The sequence below is a fragment of the Rhinolophus sinicus genome, chromosome X (assembly GCF_036562045.2).
Source record: "Rhinolophus sinicus isolate RSC01 chromosome X, ASM3656204v1, whole genome shotgun sequence".
Lineage (NCBI taxonomy): Eukaryota > Metazoa > Chordata > Mammalia > Chiroptera > Rhinolophidae > Rhinolophus > Rhinolophus sinicus.
The window spans coordinates 98,548,795-98,569,486 of NC_133768.1; the positions used below are offsets into that span (position 1 = coordinate 98,548,795).

The 20,692-nt window shown below is 37.8% G+C and overlaps 1 long non-coding RNA gene across 1 annotated transcript; it reads left to right on the forward strand.

Annotated features, from left to right (window-relative positions):
• The first annotated feature begins 1,117 nt into the window (after positions 1-1,117).
• LOC141569647 (uncharacterized) lies at positions 1,118-18,275 on the forward strand. The gene is made up of 3 exons (XR_012493360.1): positions 1,118-1,230; positions 3,342-3,513; positions 18,198-18,275. It is a non-coding gene; the product is annotated as an uncharacterized LOC141569647 (long non-coding RNA).
• Positions 18,276-20,692: the final 2,417 nt, after the last annotated feature.

Here is a 20,692-nt window from a genome sequence, read left to right on the forward strand (position 1 = left end):
GAGCTGGCCGAGTGGGGTGTTATTGTGGAGGAATTTTTGGCAATGGAGCAAAGCACCATAAAATAAAATTCAGCAGCCAACTGTGTGTGTTTATGACAACACTTTTGTCCCAAATGAATCTTTCAGACAAAACTTATAAGTCCTCAGAAATTAGGCTTAATCATACACATTAATTGCTCACCTTTTAAACAGCATTATGCCAAATTTGTTTGAAAGATAAGCAATAAAATCTGTTACCTCATCGGCAACTAAATATTCAACATGCTGCAAAATGGATTATAGTAACCTTATTTTCCAGATGTTTTTAATGGAAAAGTAATTTTTAGTGAAATTTGAGAGGTTCATTAGACAAATTAATTTTTGTTTTAATGAGAAACTGTGCTTTTGTGTACAACTTTGTATATATTTATTATCTATAGAAATGATTATCCCCAATCCCTATCCTTTGTCCTCATACCCAGGTATATATTTTACATGAGATTTTCAAATGGGTATTAATTGCTTCATGAGTTTCTTATCTTCAGAAAGCTTTTAAAAAGTTATATTGCTCATCCCAATATAGTCAGCTCAGCTCTACAATAATGAAAGAAATTACTCCATTCCTTCAAAGTTGGAACTAAATGTAATCCACACACAGATTTTTGAAAAGATGCATGTTTGAAAGTGTATTTAATAGAATTGTGTGTGCTGTGCTTTAAAGACCTACTTGGGGAGACTGCCTGTTAATAGACCTTCAAAGTCAAAGTGGCATTTGAGTCTCTGGTTTTCTGTTGTATAATGTAGTCAGTGGTATTTATGGCATTTACAGCCTTCCATTTCTAAAGAGAAAGCATGTTTTAAAATGTGTATCGAGAAAATTATAGAGATATTGGTGGGTCTTAAATGAAAACTAAATTATATGGGTAAGTAGCAACACTGATTCTAACTAGAGAAGATATGGCCAAACTCAAGCTGCTTAGGTAAAGAAATATATTTTTTGATACTAGACGGATAGATGAAGGTTTGGAATGAAGAGTTAAAGGTTAGTAGAGAAGTGTGTGGTTTTTGTGTAGATTTGGATTGATCTTTCAGTATTATTAATTTCCAGTTTATTTTAAAGCTATCATTTTTATTTTCAGGTCTCATCAGGTATACTTCATGTTTGGCTTCCTTTTCTTAGCCTTTATAATTCTCCTGATTACCTGTTCAGAAGCTACAGTTTTGCTGTGTTATTTTCATTTATGTGCTGAGGTAAAGACATAAGAAACTAATGCATCTTAAGTTTTCTAAACTTGCATTATTGGAATTAGAAGTCTGTGTTGAGAAATGATATAAATGTTAACTGCATGGTTTCTACAAATTGGGATCAGTTTTATATTGTGCTTTCTTAACGACATTTTGATTTTGATGCAGCTATCAAATTAATGCTACTTTGATGGAAAATTTAAACAGAAAGTAATTTCTTTCTGGCTAGTTACTTTAATTGCTGCATAATTTTCAGTTAACATAGAAATATAGGGAACTGATTTAATATTTAGACATAAAAGAACTGGTTCAATGGTGTTTTCTTTTTAACAATTAAATTTTTTTGTAGCTTAGGCCAGGATTATGTTTTTTGTGTTTGAGATGGCTGCTAAAGGCAGTTACTCTTACTTCAATTTCATTGCCTTTTGGTTACCATGGGCATAAATCTTTTTACCCCACTCCACCTCCATGTTTTTCCTGACGTTGTTCTAGATAACTAAGGTGGGAGTGAACATTGTTTTTTAAAAAATCTTCTAAATCACTCTTAATAGTTAAAAGTGATTCTTTAAAGGTGACAATACAGGGGTTAGGGAATGATTATTATATACACAATTCCTTAGAGCATTTTCTTCTTGAGTTATAGGTATAAAGGTAAAAAATAAGAATTAAGTATATATTATACTTAGTTACTCAATAATTCTATCGTACATTTTCTCAGAGAACATCTGCAACAATCTTTAATGAGACATATTGTAGTAGGCATTAATGCATACATTTTTATTTTTTAAATAATATTTTTTGGGCCCCCAAGACTACCCACATGTTTGGTGATTCACTAGAAGGACTCATGGGACTCAACATATAGATGTATTCATAGCTTGGGTTTATTACAGCAAAAGGAAACACAACAGGATTGACAAGGAAAAAACACACAGGTGGAACCTGGAGAAATCCATGTGCAGTCTTCCTATGCTTTCTCTCTCCCATGAGTGGACACACTAAGTGTGATCCTTTCTCCAGCATTAAAAAAATACAGCAAAATGGGGCAGCTGAATGGCTTAGCTGGTTAGAGTGCGAGCTCTCAACAACAAGGTTGCTGGTTCAATTCCCACATGGGATGGTGGGCTGTGGCCCCTGCAACTAAAGATTGAAAATGGAGACTGGACTTGGAGTTGAGCTACACTCTCCACAGCTAGATTGAAGGACAACGACTTGACTTGGAGCTGATGAGCCCTGGAAAAACACACTGTTCCCCAGTAAAAACATTTTTAAAAAAATACAGTAATATAGAAGCTCATTAGAGATTCAGCATACACGTTTTTTACTGGGGGCTAATCACATAGGCACCCTCTGCCTAGCAACTACAAAATTCCAGACTCCCAAAAAGAAAACAAGTGTTCTCCATAAATCACATTGGTTGTACAGTCAAGGTATAGAAAACCAGTCTTATCAATCAAGGAATGATTAAATTTCAAATTTCCAGATGTAAGTAAAGGGTCAACCTTGAAGCAGGCCCTTCTAAGGATAGCAGCCTCAGACCTGCTATATTAATTCTTTTCTGCACTGCCTGTCCCCTTGGCCCCTGACCACAGTGCCTTTACAGTAAAACTATTATCTGCAGGAGTCCATGGGGCACGGTGAGACTAACCTGCATATTTTCCTCAGTCATGCCTCCATGGGTTCTGAATTTAGCTGGTTAAAACAAAGCCCATTAACCATAAAGGTCTATCTTAAGTTTCTATACTAACCTTTATTACCTGGCCTGAGGCATCAATTCAGGTCCAGCACAACTCTGGCCAGTAAATTGAAACTGACATGGAAACTTACAGGGCTGAAGCAGTGTCATGATAGAGGGGATGCACACATTGGAAGTATAGTCCCCAAGGGCACACATGGTCCTCCTAGAAAAAAAGAGTTTATAATTGTTAGGGCACCCCAAGTGGAACATAGATTAGTCAGACATTATATATTCAATTTCTTGTAAAACTTCCTCCTTTATTTCTTTTAATCCATAATCTTAAAGAGTCTCCTTTATATTGTTTGTTATTACAATAACTGATAACCCATGTATAGTTAGAATTTCATCAAAAAGGTTGTTTTTTCTACTTTTTTTGCAGGATTATCATTGGTCGTGGAGAGCCTTTTTCACCAGCAGTTTTACAGCTGTTTATCTTTTTATGTATGCAGTTTATTACTTCTTTACCAAACTTCAAATCACGGGCATTGCAAGCATCATTTTGTACTTTGGGTACACGATGATCATGGTCTTGATTTTCTTCCTTTTTACAGGTAATCACAGAATTACTTTGTGTATTTCAGATTCTCTAAAGCGACTTGGAGCTAGCCATGATGTAATAAGCATCAATTAACAATTAATGGAAAGACTAGGGAACAAAGTCATCATGTTCATTTTTATGCTTTGGGGATAAAAGATTGCAAAGCCTAGGGAAATGGTGAGGGGACCTTATGTACTTAGCTGCAAGACTGTCCCTTGTGAATGTTTTTAAACAGTAGCGTTGTGTTCCAAAGCACAGAAAGGGTTATGTGTAATCACTTTTGAATAGCTTCCAAGCATAAAAATTAACTGACTTGAATAACTTTTGAATTAGTAAAATTAGATAAAGTAAATGTGTGGTCGTATAATCAATTATATGTGAGGAACAAAATGTACAATTGTCAGGATTACTCATGTGGAGCTGTTATTTGGGTTCAGCTGTGATGGAAACTTTAGATTGATGCTTAAAGCAGGTGAAAAAAATGATGTGGATTATAAAATGATCAAGTTGGAGAAATAACGAAGTTGGAAAGCTTTAAATTCTTTTCAACACAAGTGAAGCAGCATTCCATCTTTACTTGCCTCACTTTTAAGTTCTGGTTTTACCTCAAGACATCACTCATGTAGGTCAGTTTGGAAAATTTCAAGTATAATACTATTTCTGATTTTTAACTCTCAGATTCAACAAATATGTAAATATTAGCAATGGGAGCTTGTCAGAAATCAAAACCTTAAGACAAATGTAAATATTATCTGAGAAACTGGGCGTCTTGGTGGTGGCTTCTTGTTGATATAGTATTACCTGTGTACCACTGGTCCAAACTCCTAAATACAGAGAAGACCATGCAGGCCTCCTCTCGTCTCCTAGCCACCAGAAGTTCTACTTAAAACTGAAGATCTGAGAGTGTCTCACCATTCTAGTCTAACCAGGCTCCTCGTGTTTGTTGTTTAGTTTTTTTTAAAAAACTTTTTATTGAAATATGAATGCAGAATAGTGCACACACATCATAAGTGTACAGCTCAGTGCATTATCACAAAGTGACTATACTTTTTAAACTAATATCCGCATCAATAAACAGTACATAATAAACACCGCTGAAGCCACTGTTGGGCCTCTATCTACTCACCTTCGCCAAAGGCAACAATTATCTTTTATTTTTAATTAAATTTATTGGGGTGACAATTGTTAGTAAAGTTACATAGATTTCAGGTGTACAATTCTGTAATGCATCATCTATATATCACATTGTGTGTTCATCACCCAGAGTCAATCCTGACTTTTAACAGCATAGATTAATTTGTCCTGTTTTTGAATTGTATGTAAATGGAATCACACAGGATGCACTCTTTTATGTCTGGCTTCTTTTGTATCTGGTATCTTTCCCTTGATATTGTTTGTGGGATTCACCCATATCACTGTGTGTAGATATCATCTATACCCCGCATATCTTTTGTTTTGGATTTCTCCCACAGGAAGTTACTGGCTTTTGTATTTGTGTAACGTGCAGTTGGATGTATTGAGCACAGTAATTTCAGGCTTGTTTTCTTCATTACCTAACACTTTGACTCAGGTTGTTTTTTTTCTGGCAGTCTCATATTACAGCAGCTTCTTCCAAAAGTTAGATGTAATCCTCAATGGTCACACTGCCGACAAAAATCTTTTCCCAGTGGTTGGCTCCACCAAGTGCATTGCTTCCGTCACCACACTACAATGAATACCGACTCTCAAACGTTCACAGTGATCTTGCCAAATCTAATGGCCTCTCCCTACTCTTCACCTTCCTTGGCTTCTTTGTTTAACACTACTCAACAGCTATTCTCCGAAATTCTCTCAACATGATTTGCTTTATTCCCCTTGTACCATTTTGTGCCTTCTTATGTTTTCCTTCCTCTTCCTGTCTGGCGTTTATCCAACGTTCAGTATTCTGCATTTCAGTACTTTGTTTCTACACTCTCCCCTTTAGAGTTCATTCAATCCCATGGCTTCACTTATCTCCTCAATGCTGACAGCTCCCAAATCTGTATCCCTAGCCATAACCTCTATCCACTTATATTCTGAACGTTTGCATGTCTCATTGGTATTGCCAACTCAACATGCCCCCAAAAGTGAATTTAGTACTTCCTTTTCCCAAAACTGATTCATCTTAATTTCTTTCTCACTTTGATCATCATCATCATCTCTAATCTCTGATCTCCTTGGCTTATTTTGTAGGAATTCTTAACATACCCTTTCCATGCTTGATAGCTAACTAATCACAACTTTCCTATTTATTCTTCTTCAGAAGCTCCATTCTGCCCATTTATTTCTTTCAGTCTTAGTCCAGGACTCTATTCTTTTATGCCTGGGTTGCTCCAACTGCCTCCTATTCGGTTTGCTGGACTCTGGTCTCATCTTTTTTTTAACCCATTCTACACACTCTCTGCTGTCAGGTGAACTACTTTCATTTTTTCCCATTATAATAATGCAATTCAGTTCAAGATTAATTTTAACATGTCAACACATATTATAGAATGTTTGCATTGTACGAGGCACTATGCTAGGTGATGGCAATACAGTGGTGAAGAAGACAGATCAGGTCTACTGTTTTTTAAAAAAAATTTTTTGGGGGAATATTCGGGAAAAGTGTGTTTTTCCAGGACCCATCAGCTCCAAGTCAAGTCGTTTTCAATCTAGTTGTGGAGGGCGCAGCTCACTTACCCATGTGGGAATCGAGCCGGCGACCTTGGTGTTATGAGCACTGTGCTCTAACCACTGAGCAAACCGGCCACTCCCAGGTCCCCTATTCTTGTGAACCTGATATTTTAATGGAAGGGAGACAAGAAATTATGGGTTTGATGAGCTTTGTGAAAGAAATGATATTGAAGAAGACGTGGATGTTTGAGTGTTCCAAGTAGAAGGGGCAGCGTGTTCAAAAGTCTTGAAGTGGGAAGGGGTTTGACATCTTCACAGAACACAGAGAAGTCCAGGATGGCCAGAGAGGGAGGGTGGCTCTAAGAGGCAATAGTGATGTTAGAGAGGTAAGGAACAGTGAGATCTTACAAGGATCTTATAAACTGTATTAAGGAATTTAGATTTTATTGTAGGAGCGATGGGAAGTTGAGGGGGTTTAAACAGGGGACTAATGTAATAATATCATTCTTCTCATTAGAAAACTTTAATAGTGCCATACTTTCTTCTCTATCAAGGTCTAAACTTACCTTGGTGTTTGGTCTCCTGTTCCACCTACTCAATGTATTTTCTAAACCTTTCTAAGCTGAACCCACTTACCAACCCAGGCATGTCTGTTCCCAACTTTTTGAGCATGTCTCCCCTACCAGATTAAAATCTCCTTGAGAGGGCCGGCCTGGTGGCTGAAGCGGTTGGAGCTCTGTGCTCCTAATGCCCAAGGCTGCTGGTTTGATTCCCACATGGGCCAGTGCCAGATGGCTCAGTTGGTTGGAGTGTGGGCTCTCAACCACGAGGTTGTTGGTTCGACTCCCGCAGGGATGGTGGGCTGCGCCCCCTGCAACTAACAACAACAACTGGACCTGGAGCTGAGCTGCGCCCTCTGCAACTAAGATTGAAAGGACAACAACTTGACTTGGAAAAAGTCCTGGAAGTACACACTGTTCTCCAATAAAGTCCTGTTCCCCTTCCACAATAAAATCTTAAAAAACAAATCTCCTTGAGAACAGGGACTATGTCTTGTGCCTAGTTTGTATCCTTCATAGTGCTAAGCACATGGTTCTTCTTGAATTGCATGGAGTATGAAAGAGAGGAGATACCAATATGGTATAATGTTTCCATATGTATTTTATAATTAAGTTGTGGGTATGAGAAACCTCCAAAGTAAATTCTAGTTATTGTCATATCAGGAAAAAAATTAGTAAAGTTATGAAGTGTGTTTCTGACATCTGTTTTCTAGAACTGTTCTTTAAACAGCACTGTCTGCTTACAGATTCTTAAATAGCATCTCTTTAAATTTTATCATTATGTTTTGAGGTTCATAACAGAAAGCAAGCCTTATTGTTTATGTTCGTGTTGTTTCACTTTTGAGGAAGACATCCTTAATTAAATAAGTAGTCTTGGGAATATAGAGGTACATATCTAGCTATTAATTGCTGATTAGTAGTTATTAATAGCTGATTACTCTTTATTGCTGTAGACAAATATTTCTGAGAGGGATTTTAAAAAAAATTATACCTTTAAAATTAGCAATACCACGCATGTAAAAAATGCTGAGGCATTTCACACTTATTTAGAATGATTATGCATTCATCCAAAGCTCTGCCTTGTTACCTCATTCCTCTTTGGTACTTGAATTCATCCATAGCATCACAGTCAAAGTATAGGACTTCATAGCTGTGAATATTGAATATTGACATTTAATATTTAATTTTAATTCACAGCTGTGAATTTTGAGTATTCACATTTAATACTTAATATTGCATATTGTGACTATAGGAAGATACTTTATTAACATACTAAGTGTATTTCCATGTTGCTACATATCCTTTATATTTATTATTTTTGTGGCTGCTTAATGCATTGAGCAGATTACTTTACTTAACTGTTTTTCACTGTCAAACTTGCTTTTTCCCCTATTTTCGATTATTTCCTTAAGATAATCTGTGAAATAGGGTAACGGGGTCAAAGAACATGAATATTTTTATGGCTCTTTATGCTTTTCTGCCATCAGCAGAGTGTATCAGTTTCCCTACAGCCTTGGCTGGTATTGAGTATTATTAAAAAAAAAAAAAACAACCCAAAGTGGTTTTCTTTTTTGTTAACACAGTATATCTAAAATGGCACCCCATTGTTTTCTTCCTCTCATTTTTTAAGCGAAAGGAAGTGATGTGCATTGTGGTTGGTGTTCCTCCACCCAATTTTCTGTTGGTAGCACCCTTACAGATGTGTAAACTACATATTGAAATAGGACTCAAAGCACAGGGAGAGGAAGGATAAGCCACCATATACCAACAATGTCATCAAAGAGTACCAGGAGAGAAACCTTGTATTGTATAGACAAAGATAAGGAAATTTCAGTTAAGGTTTGGTGACTTACCCAAAATCCTAATTAGTTTTAATAAAACTAGTTTCACATCTGATTAAACTAGTTAAAAAAGAAATAAAGTCTGTACATGACCAAGTAGACTATGATCTCTTCTAACTTGATGGCTTTACTCAGATCTCTAATGGATGCTCATGGGTGGCACACTTATGGATGCTTGATATTGATTGGAAGATAGTGATTCTTTATTTACATCAAGTTTTGTTTTAGATACCAACAAATGACTTAAAGTCTAAAGAAAATTAATTGAAATAATGTATTTCTATTTTGATATACTGGACATAAGGTCACAATAACCAATTAAGATCTAACATTTAGGATGCACCCTCTTAAAGTCTAAAATGCTGTGTTACATTACAATAATGGAGTTCAGAACCTAATATAAACCTTGGCTGGCATTGCCATTGGGTAGTAAATTAAATATTTTATATGATGATATATATTTTAGGCAAACAATAAAAGATATTTGCATTTAGCCACAGTCTATTATTCTAGAGCAGCGATTCTCAACTGGGCATATTTGCCCCACTCCCCAGAACATTTAGCAATATCTGGAGACATTTTTTTTAAATTTATTTTTTAAATTTATTGGGGTGACAATTGTTAGTAAAATTACCTAGATTTCAGGTGTACAATTCTGTATTACATCATCTATAAATTCCACTGTGTGTTCACCACCCAGAGTCAGTTCTCCTTCCATCACCATATATTTGATCCCTCTTACCCTCATCTCCCACCCCCCACCCCCCACCCCCCTTACCCTCTGGCAACCACTAAACTATTGTCTGTGTTTATGAGTTTCTGTTTCTCATTTGTTTGTCTTGTTCTTTTGTTGTTTTTTGGTTTATATACCACATATCAGTGAAATCACATGGTTCTCTGCTTTTTCTGTCTGACTTATTTCGCTCAGCATTATACTCTCAAGATCCATCCATGTTGTCACAAATGTTCCTATATCGTCTTTTCTTACCACCGAATAGTATTCCATTGTGTATATATACCACAACTTCTTTATCCATTCATCTATCGAAGGACATTTTGGTTGTTTCCATGTCTTGGCCACCATAAAGAAAGCTGCAATGAACATTGGAGCACACGTGTCTTTATCTCTAAATGTTTTCAGATTTTTTGGGTAGATACCCAGGAGAGGGATTGCTGGATCATATGGCAATTCTATTCGTAATTTTTTGAGGAACCCCCACACTGCCTTCCATAATGGCTGCACCAGTCTGCATTCCCACCAACAGTGTATGAGGGTTCCTTTTTCTCCACAGCCTCTCCAACATTTGTTACTATTTGTCTTGTTGATGATAGCCATTCTGACTGGGGTGAGGTGATATCTCATTGTGGTTTTGATTTGCATTTCTCTGATGATTAGTGATGTTGAGCATTTTTTCATATGTCTATTTGCCATTTGTATGTCCTCTTTGGAGAAATGTCTCTTCAAGTCCTCTGCCCATTTTTCAATTGGGTTGTTTGGTTTTTGTTGTTGAGTTGCATGAGTTCCTTGTATATTCTGGATACTAGCCCCTTATCGGAGGCACTGTTTGCAAAAATCTTCTCCCATTCAGTTGGTGGCCTCTTTATTTTGTCAATGGTTTCTTTTGCTGTGCAGAAGCTTTTAAGTTTCATATAGTCCCATTCGTTTATTTTAGCTTTTACTTCCATTGCCTTTGGAGTCAAGTTCATAAAATGCTCTTTGAACCCAAGGTCCATAAGTTTAGTACCTATGTTTTCTTCTATGCAGTTTATTGTGTCAGGTCTTATGCTTAAGTCTTTGATCCATTTTGAATTAATTTTGGTACATGGTGACAAATAGCAGTCCAGTTTCATTCTTTTGCACGTGGCTATCCAATTGGAGACATTTTTTGATCATCACAACTGGGACGGGTGCTAATGACATCTAGTGGGTAGAGGCCAGGGACGCTGCTAAACATCCTACAATGTACAGAACAGTCCTCTACCACAAAGAATTATCTGGCCCAAAACATCAATAGTGCCTCTGTTAAGAAACCCTGGATGCCTGACCACTGCAGTGTACACCTGAAGCTGAAGCTGAATAATACTGAATGTCAACTATACATATATAGTCACAGGATGTGGAGTACAGCATAGGGAATACAGTCAGTGGAATTGTAACAGCTATATACGATGTCAGAGGGGTAGTAGATTGGTGGAGGGGGGTTATCACTTTGTGAGGGGTGTAAATGTCTAACTATTACATTGTTTTGTACACCTGAAACTGAAAAGAAAAAAGAAAAAAGAAAGAAACCCTGGTCTAGAGGAAACTATTTTTGAATGTCACCTTTACTTAGGAATGAATACTATTTTCAAAATACAGTAGTCTCCCCTTATCTGCAGGAGATATATTCCAACATCCCCAGTGGATGCCTGAAACTGTGGATAGTACCAGACCTTTTGTATACTGTTTCTTCTGTACATACATACCTATAATACAACTTAATTTATAAATTAGGAGCAGTAAGAGATTAACAACAATGACTAATAATAAAATAGAAAATTTTGACAATACACTGTAATAAAAGTTATGTGAATATGATCTCTCCCTCAAAATACTTTACTCTACTGTACTTACCCTTTTTATTCTAGTGATGATGTGAGATGATACAATGCCTATGTGATGAGATGAAGTGAGGTGAATGATGTACGCATTGAGATGTAGCCTTAGGCTACTATAAGGGTTACTTAAACCCAAGCACTGGAATACCACGACAGTCAGTCTGATAACTGAGATGACTACTAAGTGAGCAATGTCTTCCATCCACAAATTTAATGCCTTTTCCATCTTAACTAAGCCCTTGCCACGCACTGTGGCTATAACTTCTGCATTTTGAGGTGCGACCGCACAACTAGCAGAAATTTCTTTTTCCTTCTGCAGAATTTCATGGATAGAAGATTCATTCTTACCATAGACCATAGCAACTTCAGCATTTTGTTTTTCATTCCTTAGTAAGTCAAGAATTTTCACCTTTTCAACTAAAAGAATCGATTTAAGGTTCTTTTTGGCATATCCAAATTGCCAGCATCAATAGTGTTGTACTTTGGGATCATTATTAAGTAAAATGAGGGTTACTTGAACACAAGCACTGAGATACTGCAACAGTCGATCTGGTACTGAGTTGGCTACTAAGTGACTAAATGGTAGGAGAGCATATAGATCATGGATATGCTGGACAAGGGATGATTCACATCCCTGGTGGGCACACGATTTCATCATGCTACTCAGAATGGTGCACAATTTAATACGTATGAATTGTTTATTTCTGGAACTTTCCATTTAATATTTTCAGACTGTGGTTGATCGTGGCCAACAAGAACAGTGGAAAGTGAAACCACAGATAAGGTGGGGGAGCTGCTGTGGAGTTTTGATCATCTCAAGAGATGATGTTTAGAATCTGAGACTCTGAACCACCAATCAATCTGCCAGTTTGATACAAAGAGCTTTTAAAACCCAGAAGAAGTATCAGCCAAGTGCAGAGCGCTTTTCTGTTGGCTTTCTCCCTAATTGTGCTTTAAATATATTTTTATTTATTAAAAGAAGGCAATGAAGTTCAGTATATTTTGAGACAGTCTACTGTATAACAGTTTATCACTAAATTAAAGTGAAGAGTCCATGTTCTCACACAGTGCAAAATGAAAGATAGTATACTGAAGGAAAAGTCCATTTATCTTAACACATAAATGTTAGCTATCATGGGATTTTTGTGTTTTATTATACCAAGTTGTCTCTGCCCTATTAAAAATTTCAATTCTGAAGGCCAAAATATCTAAAAGGGATAAAAATGTATTAATTCTTAACCAACCAAAAATATTTATTAAGCATCTTTTATGGGCTTGGCAATGTGCTAATAGGGAATATGGAAACATAAGATAAAATACTATTTGTTTTTTATTGATTTGACCATGTGCCAACTATTTACATACATCTCTCTCATTTAATTTTCACGTACTTGTTTATTTATCCTGAGGTATAGGTCACATTCCTCCCATCGCCTGGATGAAGAAACTGAGGCCCAGAGAGATTAAGTGACTTGTTTAAGGTCACTCAGGAAGTGTTAGAGCTAGGATTCAAATCCAGATTGGTCTTATTCCAAAGATCATTCTCTTATATGCAACTTTCTACATCCTCCTCAAGAAAGACGTCCTTTCTTTGAGCTGGGGTCAAGCCAATAACCAAAAGAAGTCTGTGGAATCTGCTCTGTGGTCCTTTATTTGATCAGGCTCTGAATTGGGATAACTAGGACTGGTGCACATAAAGCAAAAAAATATTGCTCTGAAGAATATATGATGAAAACAGAATATCTCAAACCCTTTCCATGCCTTTTCAGCCCTTGTTTAAAAATAATAGAGGCATATCCTTCCAGTTTTTTCCACATTATTCTAGGTTAGAGGGAGTCAAGTCTAGTGTGACCTCTGGAATAATTCCATTACCTCTTCAATTCCAACTCAAAGTGCTATGTGTTGTAAGAATAAACAGAATAGAGTCCGCTCTATTCTCATAGATATTGAAAACCTCTGTGTCCTATTGTTTTTCCCAGTGCAAGTAGTCACAGACCTATTCTAACTCTAAGCCCTGTGGCAGACAGTAGTCTCCCAGTTTTGATATCATACTAAAACATTTCAAAGGAAGCAAAGCATTTCCTTTCCCCAGAGGTAAACAGAAACTGCATTCTCTGGCATTCTTTGTTTGTTTGTTTGTTTCTGCTTTGTTTATTTTATTCTTTAGATTCCACATATAAGCGAAATCATATTGTACCTATCTGTCTCTGTCTGACATATGCCACTCAGCACAATACCCTTCTGGTCCATCCATGCTGCTGCAGATGGCAAAAACCTATTCCCTTCCATGGCCGAGCAATATTCCATTGTTTATATGTACCACCTACTCTTTATCCATTCATCCATCTATGGACACCCAGGCTGGCTCCACATCTTGGCCATTGTAAATAATGCTGCAATAAACATGTGGATGCATACGTGCCAGTAGTGTTTTGGATTTCTTTGGATAAATATCCAAAAGTGGGAATACTGTTTCCTTCTTGGTCTCTTGTTATAGCCTTTGTTTTAAAGTCTATTTTGTCTGGTATAAGTAGTGCTACCCCAACTTTGTTTGTTTCCATTTTCATGAAATATCATTTTCCATCCCTTTACTTTCTGTCCGTGTTTGTCTTTCAATCTGAAGTGAGTTTCTTGTAGGCAGTCTCTTGTAACGGTCTTCTTTTCTTATCCATTTAGCCCTCCTATGTCTTTTTATTTTATTTTATTTTACTGGGGAATATTGGGGAGCAGTGTGTTTCTCCAGGGCCCATCAGCTCCAAGTCATTGTCTTTCAATCTAGTTGTGGAGGGCGCAGCTCGGCTCCAAGTCCAGTTGCCGTTTTCAATCTTCAGTTGCAGGGGCATAGCCCACCATCCCATGCAGGAATTGAACCAGCAACCTTGTTGTTGAGAGGTCAAGTTCTAACCAACTGAGCCATCTGGCCACCCCCCAACTGTGTCTTTTGATTAGAGCATTTAATTCATTTACATTGATGGTAATTGTTGATAGATATGTAGCATTGCCATCTTGTTATTCATAATTTTAATATTTAATTTTTTCCATCTTAGAGAAGTCCCTCTAACATTCCTTGTAATACTGGTTTGGTACTGATGAACTCTTAGCTTTTTATTGTCTGGGAAGCTCTTTATCTGTCCTTGGATTTTAAATGATAACCTTGCTAGGTAAAGTAGTCTTGGTTGTAGGGCCATGCTTTTCACCATGTTGAACGTTTTGTGCCAGTCCCTTCTGGCCTGCAAAGCTTCTGTTGAGAAACAGCTGACAACCTTATGGGGGCTCCCTTATAAGTTACTAGTTGCCTTTCTCTTGTTGCTTTTTGGATTCTCTCTTTGTCTTTAACCTTTGCCATTTTAATTATAATGTGTCTTGGTGTGGCCCTGTTTTGGGTTCATCTTTTTTGGAACTCTCTGTGTTTCCTGGATTTGTACATTTATTTCTTTCACCAGGTTAGTAAAGTTTTCTGTCATTATTTTTTAAAATAGGTTCTCAATCTCTTGCTTTTTCTGTTCTCTTTCTGGTACCCCTATGATGTGAATGTTGTAACACTTCATGTTGTTCCAGAGGTTTCTTAAACTGTCTTCATTTTTTTTGGATTCTTTTTTCTTTTTGCTCTTCCAATTGAGTGTTTTCTGCTATTTTGTCTTCCAAATCGCTCATTTGATCCTCTCTTTCATCTAGTCTGCTGGTGATTCCTTCTAATGCATTCTTTGTTTCAGCTTTTGTATTCTTTGCTGCTGACTGGTTCTTTTTTATGGTTTCTCTGTCCTTTTTTGTACTTGATATCTCTTTGTTGAAGTTCTCACTAAGTTCCTTGAGCATCCTTATAACCATTGTTTTGAACTCTGTCTCTGGTATATTGTTTGCCTCCATTTTGTTTATTTTTTTTTTCTGGAGTTTTCTCCTGTTCTTTCATTCGTGAGGTATTTCATTGTTTCTTCACTTTGGCTATCTCTCTGTGTTTGTTTCTATGCATTAGGTAGTACTTCTGTGTCTCCCAGTCTTGGCCATTTGGCCTTATGTAGTAGGTGCCCTGTGGGACCCTGGCACAGTCTCTCTGGTCACCTGCTCTGGGTGTTCCAGGAGTGTCCCTTGTGTGGGTTGATTGTGCCCTCCTATTATAGTTAATCCTTTATTGCTATGGGTATGTCAGTGGGTGGCATTTGTCCTCAAGCTGAATGGTGGGGGTTTGGCCACATCTACAACTTCTGGCTTGCTGTGCAGGGTGGCTTACCCCACTGAGCGGGGATCACCCCAGTAGGCTGTGGTGCCTGTTGAGACTGCCCTTTGTGTGTGCTGCTTGTGGGGCTAATTGGGCAGTCCTCTGCTGTGGTCTGAAGCCAACCTCCATGTATGTTTGTTCTGGAGCTTCCTGGAAGGGGTTGCAGTGCAGGCTCAGGTCACCCACAGCCTGTGGCTGGCCAGGGATTATGTAGTAGGGGCTACAAAGTGATCCACATTTGCTTGCTGCCTGTGCTAAGGCAGCTTGGAGGCACATGGGAGATACCTGAGGATGGCTGTCACCAGTACTGGGCCTGGGGTAGCTCCACCAAAAGCCAGGACACCCTGAGGCCTACTGCCACCTGCCAACTCCCTTAAGGTTCAGCCACTGATGAAGCCTCATGCAGTATGCGAGTTGCATGAGGTAGGATATCAGGGAGTCATGAGTGGGAAGTGTTGTGGTCAACAGGTTAATGTAGACTATGATTTGGTGCCAGTGCTGAGCCAGGAGCTACTCAGCATGAGTCTTAGAGTACACTGAGGCTAGTTTCCACCTGCCTGGTGCCCATGGACTCTGATAGTTTTCCAAGAAAGAGTGCAATGCAGGTGAGGTTGGCTGCTCACTGAGGAAGTGCCTCTGGCATTGGGGAAGTTGGGTGAGACAGGATCCCAGTGGACCTCACCAGACCAATTCAGATTCAGATTTGGCTATGGTGGGGAATGCTCAACACAGGAAAGATGGTGCCCACCTGCAAGCTGGATGGGAGAAAGACCACACACAGGGAAAATAGTGACTATCCTCCAGCCCTTGCCCCGAAGCCTGACACCTCAGTCTGTCCCCTATGTTCCTCTGTTGTCTCTGGAGTTACTGTACCTCCACCAGAGTACACAATGAGTGTCTGGGTGTGAGATAGTCTGTGTGCAGGCCGTTTAAGAGGATGTCTGGTTTTCCACAGCCTCCGTCCCACCCAGATGGTCAGAATCCCCACTGTTTTTCACAACCAGATGTTGTGGGGGCTCCACTTCCTGGCACCAGGACTCTGGGCTGGGGAGCCTGGTGTGGGGCTGGAATTCCTCACTCTTCTGTGGAGAACCTTTGTGGTTGAGATATCACTGTTGATTCTCAACCACCACTTGGAGGTTTGGGGCCAGCCTGTTTCCTATCTCTGCCCCTCCTACCAGTCTCAATGTGGCTTCTTCTTTATATCCTTAGTTATAAAACTTCTGTTCAGCCAGACTTCAGATGGTTGTCTAGGTTGATTGTTCTATAATTTAGCTGTAACTTCAATGTATTCATGGAAGGAAGCAAGCACGTTGTTTATCTACTCCACCATCTTGGATCTTGTTACTTATTTATTTATTTTACCAACATATTACTTTATTTCTTGGTGGTAGTAAATTAATGTGATCTTGTTATTGAGTAATATGTTTTCCTAGATAATTGAATTGTCTTGGGGTGCCCCATCAGACTATAAGAGCTGGAAATCATGTTAGATATTTTTTTTTTCAATTAAGTCATTAAACTTACTACCATCTGAAAATTGTTTTTATAATATGAACATCAATGAAATCCTATGTTAAAGAAAAATTTGCCCATCATATCACCTTAAAATATAAAGGTATCTTCTTTTGTCTGTGCTCTGTTATATCTAGTCCATGGGTTTAAACTTTTGGAGTATTGGCATTGGTGGGATGCCTGGCAGTTATTTAAGGTCTGGCTCTTTTCACCTAACACCATATTTTAAAGATTGACCCAGAATGCTATATATTCTTTATATTTGTCTTTTAAATTTTATTTTTAATTTTTATCAATTTATTTAAAATTATAATAGACATACACTATTTATATTAGTTTCAGGTGTATAACATAGTGATTCAACATTTATATATCTTACAAAGTGATCACCACAATGAGTCTAACACGTATTTTTCATTTTTGATGACTATCTTATTTCATTGGACTCTTAGTCCTTGGTTTAGCTTGTGACCTATTTTGGGGCATTTGGTTTGTTTGTAATTTTTCAATATTATAAATCATAGTGTTATGAACACCTTTTCTGAATGTAAATTTTTTCTTCTATGGGAAGGATAAATCCCCAGAAATGGGATATTTCTCAATTTATACAATAGAAAACTTTAACTTAGAAAACTAATGTATGCAAAAACTCGTAGACGTACACAATAGTTTAGTGGTTACCAGAGGGTAAGGGAGGAGGGGAGTTCTAGAAGAGCGTAAATGGGGTCAAATATATGGTGATGGAAGGAGAACTGACTCTGGGTGGTGAACACACAATGGGATTTATAGATGATGTAATACAGAATTGTACACCTGAAATCTATGAATTTTACTAACAATTGTCACCCCAATAAATTTAAAAAACAAATAAAGAAAGAAAGAAAGAAAGAAAGAAAGAAAACTAATGTATGCTCCAAGTATTAAAATAAATAGTCCTGCTTTTGCTATGTAAAATGTTAGTGGTTATTTACATTTTCTAAATTGAAGCAAGTTATATGAAGTTTATTGTATTAGAAATGAGCCTTGGACCTCTTTATATCTTTTTGGAATAGAGAACTTAAGCTACTCATTTTAAATTTTTATGCTTTGGTTAGAGACCTGCAGCGTTCAATCAAATGGATTCTCACATCCTTTTGCAGGTGACTGACTCCAGCACTGCTGCTCACGCTCTTTGCTCAGCGAGAGAGCCTGATGATTTTCATTTGATAATGTACAAGTCTTGGGATTTACAGACTCAGTAGCCCACCTCAAAACTGACATGCTTTGTGTTTTTGAGATAGCTGCTTTGATTTTCTATAGTGTCTGGTTAACAAAGATGTTTTTCATTTTATTTCAGGGACGGTTGGGTTTTTTTCCTGCTTCTGGTTTGTTACTAAAATTTACAGTGTGGTGAAAGTGGATTAAAGAATGTTCCCAAAGGCTTCCAGGCACATCACCCTTGCTTTCTAATACTATATGAACATCTATACAGATATATATGTATGTTTCCAATGATATATTTTAAATATATATCAATTTAAAATCTAATTGTCTGGCCTCAGTTTGTATGACACAAAATACTGATTGTATGGGATAAAAACAGGAAACAGGTTTAGTGTAAGTCACATTTTTCTGAAAAGATACAATAAAAGGGTTTAATTTAAAGAAACTAGAGCAAGGGATGCACATTTTAAAAGAAAAATAAATTGAGTACACTGATTTTTCAGATGAAAGCACTTTTTTCCCTTTTTCTTCCTCATTTTCTTTAGTGCATGAGAACTATTGTCAAATAAATCTTAGGTGAAATGTGAAGTTTTCTAATTTCAGTTGATTGTACAAACTATATTACACCTTTGTATCTGGGTGATCATTTTGGAAAATATATCTTGGTTTAGCATATAGAGTTTATGAAATACCAGATAATGTTTGCTGACTTATCCCTCAGTTAAATCTGCACATTTCTGGTTGTTGGTTGTCTTTTTCTGTTTGCTATCCTTTGGAAGTTGGGAATGTTCAAGTTTGACTTAGTTGTGTATAGATAACAAATCTTTGGAGTCATTTTCTTGGATTTATTTACTTCAACTAAACAATAGTCAGGTGTCACAACTCCCAAAATGTTGGGAATTTGTATTGCAAATATTCTTCAAGCTTGCAGTTTGGGGGAGCAGTCATGAAAGTCATATATTTTCTGTGATAAATTTTATTGAGAAATACTGGTCTTGTCTTATTGAGAAAAACATTTGCAAACTGTCTATACCCTTTAATTCCTGAACATTCTCAAAGCTGTCCTGAAGCTTAGGAGTACTTGTTTGTGTGTGCAGGGATCAAAGAGGTGTTGTTGCCCTTGAAAGGGAGATGGGAATGAGGGGGAATAGGGTCAGAGAATTGCATCTTGAAAAAGAGTGGGAAATAAAGTAGGAGTTGACTAGTTACCTCATGGAAGAAAAGAATCCACTAGCCAGTAGTATGCTTTTGTCTGCGAGGTGTGATCAAACAATACAGTGAATGTTTAAATAAAAAAAAATATTACAGTAAAAGACACATTGCCATTAATCTCCCTCAAAATACTCCCCATTCACTTTGAGCACATTTATCTCATTGTTCCTGCAACTTTCTGAAGCAGTTCTGGAAGTCCTCTTTTGTGAGTGTCTTTAGTTGCTGTGCCATGGCTGCTTTGATGTCTTGAATCATTTTGACTTAGGGGAAAAGCCAGAAGTCGCATGGTGCCAGACCCAGTGAATAAGGTGGATAAGAACACACCATGTTTTTATTTGACAGAAATTGCCCTACCAGAAGCGATGTGTCACACAGAGCATTGTCATGATGGAGGATTTATGGCACACTTTAAAACACATCTTCTCTCAACCATAGCTCACACCCGACTGATTGCACTGAACAAGTTGAAACTTGTCACACACTGTTACTAAGGTTCAACGTGCCGGATCCCGGCCTTTCTGTTGGATGGCACTCGGCAGCAGCATTCCCCATATGTTTGATCACAACAGAAATGCTCCATGTCACACATCACTTCTGGTTTGGCCAATAAAAACATTATGGTGTGTCCTCACCCACTTTATTCACCAGATCTGTCACTGCGACTTCTGGCTCTTCCCCAAAGTCAAAAAGACCATGAAAGGTAAACATTTTGAATCGGTTCTGGACATTCAGGCAGCCACGACAGTGCAACTAAAGACATTCATGAAAGAGGACTTCCAGAACTGCTTTAGAAAGTGGCAGGAATGATGGAATAAGTGTGTTTGAAGCAAGGGGGTGTATTTTGAGGGGGGATTAATGGCAACGTGTCTTTTACTGTAATAAATTATTTAAACATTCACCATAATTTTTTATCACACTTTGTATATCGGAAGGATCAGAGCTATAATTGGTGGAAAGTAGGCCTGGGGCCTGGAGCAGACTGGTGGGAAAGGGAGTGGCTACAAAAGGTCAAAGGTGTCTCTTGACAGTGAAGTGTTCAGACCTTCTCAACCGTCTCCCATTCATTCTCATTATCCAAGGCTGAACCCTTGGCCCTGCCTCAGAGAAGTAGCTGCTATTATGAGATTCATTGGAATCAATTCCATTCTCTTAATACTCACTCTGAACTAAGCAGTATTACAGTGAGCTCCAGGGGACTCTTTTCCCACTGGGTTTGCTGCCTGATAGTTTTATCTGAGCTCACAAGACCTCTTATTGACATTGATGGTAGTAGTTTGCTAGAAAGGCAAATCTATTTCTACAGCAGGAAAAAGTCATCACCTAGATGGTGTTCATAGGTTAAGGTGAAGGCAGTTGCATGCCATAATTCTCCTGGCAGCCATCTTTGAACATCGTGAAATGCAGTGTGTAAGACAG